Source organism: Cyprinodon tularosa, unplaced genomic scaffold (assembly GCF_016077235.1).
Source record: "Cyprinodon tularosa strain WSP-4 unplaced genomic scaffold, ASM1607723v1 ctg53, whole genome shotgun sequence".
NCBI lineage: Eukaryota > Metazoa > Chordata > Actinopteri > Cyprinodontiformes > Cyprinodontidae > Cyprinodon > Cyprinodon tularosa.
Window position 1 is genome coordinate 1,052,542 of NW_024039263.1, and position 9,442 is coordinate 1,061,983.

A 9,442-nucleotide genomic window follows, 5' to 3' on the forward strand; every position below is an offset into this window, starting at 1 on the left:
AAGTATTGCTTATCATCTCTGATTTAATCTCAGACCATTAGGAATCCACCAAAATGATTTTTTTCCTCTAAAAGCCATATAATTCTTTAGTGATTTTAAGTAAGCACGCAACATGTGGCATAGGGCAGAGGAAGACTTAAAAAGGCTGCTAACAACATTCAGACAGACGGAGTGTTTGCCAGACACAGAATCAACCTCTTAACTTAGAATTACATTTTGAAAATTTGTCCAGAATTACACATGGAAATTAAGAAGAATATGGATATGGAAAGATATTGAAATAGCAAAAGCCTCTCTCTCAACATATAAAGATATCAAATAGGGCAGGGAGGTACTCTGCATTACCTCCACACTCATGTCTTCTCTCAAATTGTATTTTGGCATTCTCTGTATAACAAGAGCTGATATATTCATTTCATTTCAGCCACTTAGTGCTGATGTTTTGGCAGAAAGATCACTGAGGTAGGTTCATGGTTCCAATTGAATTTTGAGTTGAAATTGATAACTCAAATGAATAGTGACCTGGCTCAGAGCCATGACTCAGTTGACATATAGTTCTGAACAAGGGGCCAGCACCAAGGCGCCATCAGAGTAGTTGTTTTAGTTTCTATTATTACAGTAGTAACTATGGTCTGAACACTTCAAAATAGTTTTTGCACTAACTCATTAATTAGCCACTGATAAGAGCCTGTTTTCTTTAAACACGTGCAAAAACCAGAAACCAGCTAATAATGCAGTGAACCTTATGCCAAATCCCCCAGAGCCAGTTTCCGTCTCCTCCTGTATAATTTGTGTCAGAAACTAATAAACATAGCATCAATATCACAAATGAATCTGATTAGCGTTGGAGTAACAGTTGTCATTATGGCCAAGCACATACAGTTTCTCTTTCATTAGGGAAAAATTAGGTCTTTGTCTGTTGGTGCCTTTTAGACTGTATTCTTGCTTTTTAATGATGCTGCTTTGGTAATATGTAGCTCTTTTAGGGCTGTTTGATGGATCGCAGTTGATAAAACTATTGGCTTGCATCTAGAAGGTGTTGGATTCAAATTCTAGACAGATGTAGATCTCAGGAGTGTGTTCCCAAAGTAATCTAGTTTCTAGTCTAAAAACATGACTGCTAAATGGGTCGATGCAATCAGCTGGTTTTCCTTAAATAGAAAACTTTAAATCCATTTGACTGTATGATCTGGTTGACTTGTCTCTGTAAAATGCCTTTAGATTACATGTGTTGTGAATTGGCAGTATATAAGTAAACTGAATTGAATGAATTGGCTACTATAAAATGAAGGAAGGATATGAGTGTATGGATAATTCTTTGCTCTGTGCCTTTGAATTGTCCTGTCATGTACTGACAGCCTTTCAAAGATGTTACCTACCTCCAATGGCTGCTGTAGGTAGGCATCAGTCCTCCTTTCGTCCCTGTATGAACTGGTATCAACTATTGATAGATGACTTCTTCTTTGCTGAGTAGTCTTTCGGCCCATATCATGGTTTGCTTTGCACTAGACAATATCCTTTCCCTAATACCCTTTCTTACCAGCTTTAGCCAACAGTTATCACAGCTCTTGTTCTGGGGTTAATATAAAAATGTCTGTCAAAAAAAAAAAAAAATGAAACAGAACCTGTATCTGTCCTGTACATGAATACTGGACATTCCCATGAGATTTGTGCATAAACAGACACATGTGGCACATTGTCTAGAAAATTTTACCAGAGAATGGCACACCTTTTTTTTAAACCATTTTTTAATTGTTTAAAAAAATTACTCAGCCTGAGGTTTATTCATACCAATGCTTTGCTCTGCTTGTTTGCTGTGGAGTTAGATCAGATCAGAGTATCAGGTAGCACAGTGCAAGAATGGACCTTAAATTAAAATTCTTGTCTGATTTAGGGTTGGTTTTTGGTGAAAACTGAAAAGTGTTTGTATGTTTCTGCCCCTTCTGTAAATCATGATTGTTTTCTCTGAAAATAGCATGAATAGAAAATAGTCTCCAGAGTGTAATCTTATGAAAACTCCCTGCTCTTTGTTGTCTTATACACAGAAAAAAATGTAATCACTATGTATTTGGATTCCCTGGCGGGGTATGACTCAGGAGTGGCTTCATTTTAGGCATGGAGACTTTGTACACATTTGCCCATTGTTGAGTTTCAAAGAACTTACTTAGACAAACTTTGTTTTCATTTTGTATGCACAGAGTGTATACAAAACGAAATTTCACTGCATACATGCATTGATGCATTGATCTGAATGTAACAATGTAGGATAAAAAGAGAAACCCAGTTTAAATAATGGTGCATAAGGGCAATAATATGTAAAAGTTCAGTGCAGTACAAACTAAATATGGCACCAAATGCAGTAGAAATGTTGAGTTGTGTTCTATTTAAAAGGATTGGAAAAGTTCAAGAACATTGGTAGTGCAACATATTGCCAAGAGTTGTATGGCACAGAAATTACAGTGTTTTCAACATTTTTAGTAAGGATGTTTACATTAAGATCCCAGTTGAAAAGTGTGCATGCAGATGTGTATACAGAAACAGGAAGACAATGCTGTCAGAGAATGTGTTTTACGACAGTCACTTTAAGGGGGAATGTTACGACAGTGAAGTGTTTTATGACAGCGAAGGGTTGATGTTCGGACGGGTGTTAAATGAGCACATGTTAAATAAAACGGAGTGCTGAAACAATTACATGGAACTCATCATTCTAGAATAAACGGACAAGTTTATTACATGGTGTCAGAAGTGGCGGAGCTATGGCAAAGTTTCAACCACCGGAGAGTTTTTGTTTCGAGAACCCGGCGGAGTGGCCTGATTGGATAAAAAGGGTTTTCCCGTTAAAGGACTGCAACTAAACTGGATAAGGAAGATGGTCCGGTTCAAGTGAGCACGCTGGTTTATGCACTCGGTAAGGAAGCGGAGAACATACTGAGCTCTTTTACCTACGGAGAGGGTGAAAATGAAGATCAGTTTGACGTCGTTATGGCAAAGTTTGATGCCTACTTTATTCCGAGACGCAACGTTATCCACGAACGGGCTTGTTTCAACCAGAGAGTGCAGCATGTTGGTGAACGCGCAGAGACATTTATCCGAGCACTGTACGAACTATCAGAGCACTGTGAATTTGGGGCGAACCGAGAGGAACACATTAGAGACCGGATCGTGGTCGGCATCTCGGACAAAGAGCTGTCACAGAAGCTGCAGCTCATCCCGAAACTCACTCTGGATGTGACGGTACAGGAAGTGCGGCAGTCCGAGGAGGTGAAAACACAGGTTAACAAGCAGGGAGAGCGAGTCTGTGCTGTCCAAGAAGTGGCGCAGAAACATGGCGGCGCGCGGGTTAAAGACTGGAGACAGCGCAAGGACAAGCAGAAATATAAAGACAGTGACCGCAGGAAATGTGGACGGTGCGGCAAAACACCGCATAGCCAACATGATAAGTGTCCCGCAAAACAGTCCACCTGCAACAGATGTGGAAAAAAAGGTCACTGGGAAAGAGCATGCAGAAGCAGTCTGGTGAGTGAAGTTACAGAGGATGATGAACAAAATAAACATTATTACCTGGGCTCAGTTAATGGTACATCAGAAAATGATGATGAATGGACAGTAACACTGGATATTGAAAATAAGCCAGTAAAGTTTAAAATTGACTCTGGAGCTGACTGCAGTGTTATGAGTGAGACTGTGTATAAAACACTTGAGCCAAAGAGAATCCTACACAAGACAAAGAAACTACTGAGTGGTCCTGGGGGTGGTTTGAACTGTTTGGGGCAGTTTACCACAGACTGTATACAAGGGCAAAGCATACATGTTCAGGCTTTATGTTATTCGAGGTGAGAGTGTGAACAACCTGCTCAGTAGGCCAACGTCTTTAGCAATGGGACTAATAAAGCGAGTGTATGAGGTCCGTACCAGTGAACAGGAGTTTGGCCTACTGAAAACACAGCCTGTGAAAATTGCACTGCAAGATAATGCTCAGCCCTATGCAGTAGCTACAGCACGCCGGGTCCCCATACCCCTATTAAAAGCAGTGAAGGAGGAGCTGGACCGAATGGAGACAAATGACATCATCGAGGCTGTAACAGAACCAACGGAGTGGTGTGCACCGATGGTGCCGGTCCCGAAAAAGAATGGAAAAGTACGCATCTGTGTTGACCTGAAGAGACTAAATAAAGCTGTTAAAAGAGAGAGGTTCATTCTGCCCACAGCGGAAGAGATGATAGCCCAGCTGGGTGGGTCCACAGTTTTTTCTTCTCTGGACGCAGCTTCTGGATTTTGGCAGATCCCTCTGGACAAGGACAGCCAGAGACTAACCACTTTCATAACACCTTATGGAAGATATTGCTTCAAGCGTCTCCCTTTTGGGATCACAAGCGCGCCAGAAATATTCCAAAGTAAAATGGGAGAGACTCTCGAAGGGCTGCAGGGAGTTGCAGTCTATATGGATGACATCATCGTCTTCGGGAGGGACATGAGTGAGCACAATGAGCGCCTGCAGAAAGTAATGGCACGTCTGGAGTCAGCAGGCCTGAGGTTAAACACAGAGAAATGCACATTAAGAAAGACTGAGTTACATTTCCTGGGCCAGGTAATCAACAAAGATGGTGTGCGATCTGACCCAGAAAAAGTGTCAGCTATCAATAAGCTCGCCCCACCTGAGAGCGTCCAAGAGCTGAGGAGAGCCCTTGGTATGATAAACTATTTAGGGAAATATATTCCTGACCTCGCCACAGTGGGCCAACCACTGTATGAACTGCTAAAGTCAACATCAGTCTGGGTTTGGGGTCCTGCGCAGCAGGCAGCCTTCGACAGAATCAAGGAGCTTCTCACAACATCACCTACTCTGATGTACTATGATGCTAACAGGAGCACTGTAGTCTCAGCTGATGCTAGCAGCTATGGAGTGGGCGGTGTCCTGTTACAGCTCCATGGTGAAGACTGGAGACCAGTGGCATTCTGTTCAAGACGGTTAAGCGATGCTGAAAAGAGGTACGCACAAAGAGTGCCTTGCATCTGTGTGGGCGTGTGAAAGATTTGAGAAATATCTCTATGGTCTGCCTGCATTCAAACTGATTACAGATCACAAACCTCTCATTCCACTGATGAACTCCAGAGACCTTGATAACACACCAGTACGCTGTCAAAGACTCCTCATGCGATTGATGAGATTTAATTTGGAGGCTGAATATGCACCTGGAAAAACACTGGTTGTGGCGGACATGCTGTCCAGGAGCCCACAACAGGGAACGGTGCACAGCAGAGACAGCCATACAGATGTTGAGTGTTATGTAGCTGCGGTGATGAGCAGCATCCCAGCATCACAGACAAAGATGGAGCTCCAAGTTGTAATCAGGTACATTAAAAATGGATGGCCTGAACACATACAACACACACAGAGCTGTGCAAGAGAATATTTTCCAGTGAGAAATGAACTGTCTGTGCATGATGGGTTGGTACTCAGAGGGAGCAGGATAGTGATACCTGGGTCAATGAGAACAGAAATGTTAGAGCGCATACATGATGGTCATCAAGGACTTAACAAATGCAGAATGAGAGCAAACACTTCAGTGTGGTGGCCTGGCTTAGCTTCACAAATCACACACAAAGTGGAGAACTGCATCTACTGTCGGGAGCACAGGAGGGCACAAAACAAAGAACCTCTCCTGTCAACACCCCTCCCAGACAGCCCATGGAGAAAAATCGGCGTAGATCTTTGTGTGCAGGGAAAAGATAACTTTCTTGTCATATCAGACTATTATTCCAGATACCTGGAGATTCTCCACATGTCAGCCACCACAAGCGCTCAGGTGTCTCAAAAACTGAAAGCTACTTTTGCTAGGTATGGAATACCAGAAGAGGTTGTCAGTGACAATGGGCCACAGTTCAGCAGTGAAGTCTTCAAAGACTTTGCACATGAGATGGACTTTAGGCATGTGACCTCCAGCCCCCACAATCCACAGGGCAACGGACATGCTGAACGTGCAGTGCAGACAGCCAAAAGAATACTGCAACAGAAAGATCCACTACTGGCTCTTATGATCTATAGATCTTCACCGCACAGCAGCACTGGTGTCAGCCCGGCGGAACTATTAATGGGAAGGAAAATCCGAACAACCCTACCTACTCTGGATAAAGTCCTGCAACCGAAATGGCCAAACCAACAACACATCAGAGCTAAGGATGCCGTGGAGAAGAGAAAGCAAGCCTTCCACTACAATAAGCGACATGGTGTGAGACCGCTCACACCACTACAGCCAGGAAACCCTGTTCTCGCTAGGCTGGACAATCAGAAGACCTGGTCCACACCTGCAGAAGTGGTTTGGGAGAGTACAACGGAGAGGTCATATGTCATCGCTACAGAGCAAGGAGCCCTGTACAGGCGAAATCATCGTCATCTCCAAGCACTGCCTGAGGTGGGGTCCTCAGTTGAACAATCTGTGGAACCTAACACACCTGAGGTTCAGGTGAGCTCTGGAGGTGGCTCTCCTGGCCCTAAGGTGACCCCTAGTGGACTGTCTCAAACCAGATCTGGTAGAGTTGTTAAACTTGTTCAGAGACTAGATTTGTAGGCAATGTTATGGTCAAGTTGATTTAGAGGAAATCTGATATTGTGTTGATATAATACAAAGTTGTTTGTTGGTGAAGCCCTAAATGGGTGGTTATTGAAAATTAATAAGGACGTTACTGTTACCATGCAGAATCAGTACTGTATGCATCAGTGTTGATACTGTTTTCCAGTGTTAAAAAAAAAACAAAAAAAAAAAGGGGGAGATGTCAGAGAATGTGTTTTACGACAGTCACTTTAAGGGGGAATGTTACGACAGTGAAGTGTTTTATGGCAGCGAAGGGTTGATGTTCGGACGGGTGTTAAATGAGCACATGTTAAATAAAACGGAGTGCTGAAACAATTACATGGAACTCATCATTCTAGAATAAACGGACAAGTTTATTACAAATGCCATCAGTATTAGATCTCTGTCATGTAAAGAGGACCTTATATGCCTTATAAATTTTAAAATGTGTGGTCTGAGAAAGAAAGTGTGCTGATCCAAGATATCATTTACTGTATTCATCCAAAAGAGAAGATAAACAGACAGGGAACAATGTTAAAATGTACAGACACTGCTAATATGTGCTACAATGACATGAGCAATTTTCTTTCATTCAAATCTCTCCATCGTTTTAGTGTTTACTTATTCATTGCTTTACTAAGGTCACCATAAGAAAGACAGTGAGTGTTCTCAACTTCATTTGTGTTTATTTTCCTCTCGATAAATAGACTGAGAGGAAGGCCTGTTCTTCTGAGGTGATAAGATCCTCCTGGCTTGTTCTTCCGGCTGACCTTGGGTGCTGCAAAGTAAAAATCGATGCTTTTTCAGGGGACAGACGGCAGTGTTCGCTTTCTGTTAGGGCTCTGTGCATCTTCAAGAGACAAGAGTGAGGAAGAGAAAACCTGTTAGTCGGGGCTTGACAGAGGAGGGTTAATCTGAACAGACAGCTGCAGACACACAGACAGGCACAGCATTGTGAATAATCCAGTATGGGTCAGCAGTGGTGGGAAATAAAGCTTTATTTGTCACAATTCTATCCTGAATTTTCTTAAAAAAGGTGGTACATAATAACAACCTCTCAAACCACTCCATTAGGGCTATAAAATTTGATTTCTAAGAGGTAGTAATTCCCTCTCTGTCTAGTTTCCAAAGGTTTTTTTTTGGTACTATGTTTATCTATCTCCACTGACAATGTTTCAAGGAAGAGCTTCATCAAAGACTCTCCAAACCTTGTACATACTGTTTTCAAGTAAAAAAAAAAGCCTCAAATAAAAAAAGAGTTGAGTTGCTAAAATTATATGTAACTTAATCAGCTAAGGGAAGTGGAAATATTTTTGGGATAATGAATTATATTCATAACCTACAGCAAGTCAGGTATAATAAACATATAAAGATACCTATGTTTGAATGTCTGTAATGTGAAAATGGTCAGTTTAGGCATTGAACAGGGTTCCTACACTTTGGTTAATACCAAATTCAATGACTGTTTAAAGACTTTTCAGGACCGATTCCTTCAAATTTAAGGACCAGCATATACCTATAGTTACTGTTAAATACATCTTTATTAGAGGATTTTGATAAAGTGTAAATTCAATAAAATACTACATTGCATTTAATGTAATAAATAATTTCTTCAGATAAATTTATTTTTACCTAATTTGAGCAATAAGATAAGCCAATAGCATTTTTGATTTTTCCCTTAAAATACAGTGTACTGGAAAGAAGATAATGGCGTTATTTTTAACATAAATGATCTTATTGAATTTGGAAATTGCCTTATTTGCCTTTTCAAATATAGCGAAATAAATGTATTTCAAGAAAAAACAACGGACTCATATTTCTGTATTTGCAATGTGGTAGTTGTCAGATCAGAATCAATTAAGAAAAGGGATTATATAACTAACATTAGTGTCTATAATATTGTGGCCTATATTTAAATCAATACATGTATAATATTCACAGCGTTTATTTGTAAAGATTATATTATAAAGGTAGAGAAGAAAATACAACAGTTGGATCACAACCTTAAAATCATATTACCTCCGTTAGCAGTTTAACTTCAACAGACTTCAAAGAACTCAGGCTTTCAGCACTTTTACAGATTTCCGGTAGTTTGTTCCAGATCAGTGGAGCATAGGAACTAAATGCTGCTTCTCCATGTTTGGTTCTAGTTCTAGAGGGTACAGAGTAGGCTTGAAGTAGGAGACCGGAGTGGTCTGGGATCATACACTGACTCAATGATTTATATACTAACAGAAGGGAGCTAGTGGAAGGCCCTCAGAAATGGGCTGATGTGTTCTGCTTTCTAGGTTCTAGTGAGAACACAGGCAGCAGCGTTTCGGTTGCATCTGTCTAATGGACTTTTTTAGCAAACCTGTGAAGACACTGTTGCAGTAATCAATTATACTAAAGATAAATGCACAAATGCGTTTTTATAGACCCTGTTTGAACATCAGACCTTTAATCCTGGAAATGTTCTTCAGTTGATAAAAGACTTACCTGAAGCTTACTGAAGCTGTGATCTAAATATAGATCTCTCCTCCTTTGGTTCGAAGACTATTAATTTAGTTTTGTTATTATTCAGTTGTAGAAAATTATGGTTCATCCTCTTCTAAGCATCTAGCCAAAGCTCTGATGTACATAGTCACCCGGCAACATTGTGATGTAAAGGTGTGTGTCGTCTGCATAGTTATGGTAACTTATCTGGTTGTTTGCTATAATCTCAGCTAAGGGAAGCATGTAGATAATGAATAAGAGGGGCCCCAGAATGGAGCCTTGAGGAACCCCACATGTGATTGTTCTAGTCTCTGATTTTAAGTTCCCGACTGACACAGATAAGTCCCTGTCCTTCAGGTAGGATTTAAACCAGTCCAGTGTTGTACCAGAAAGGC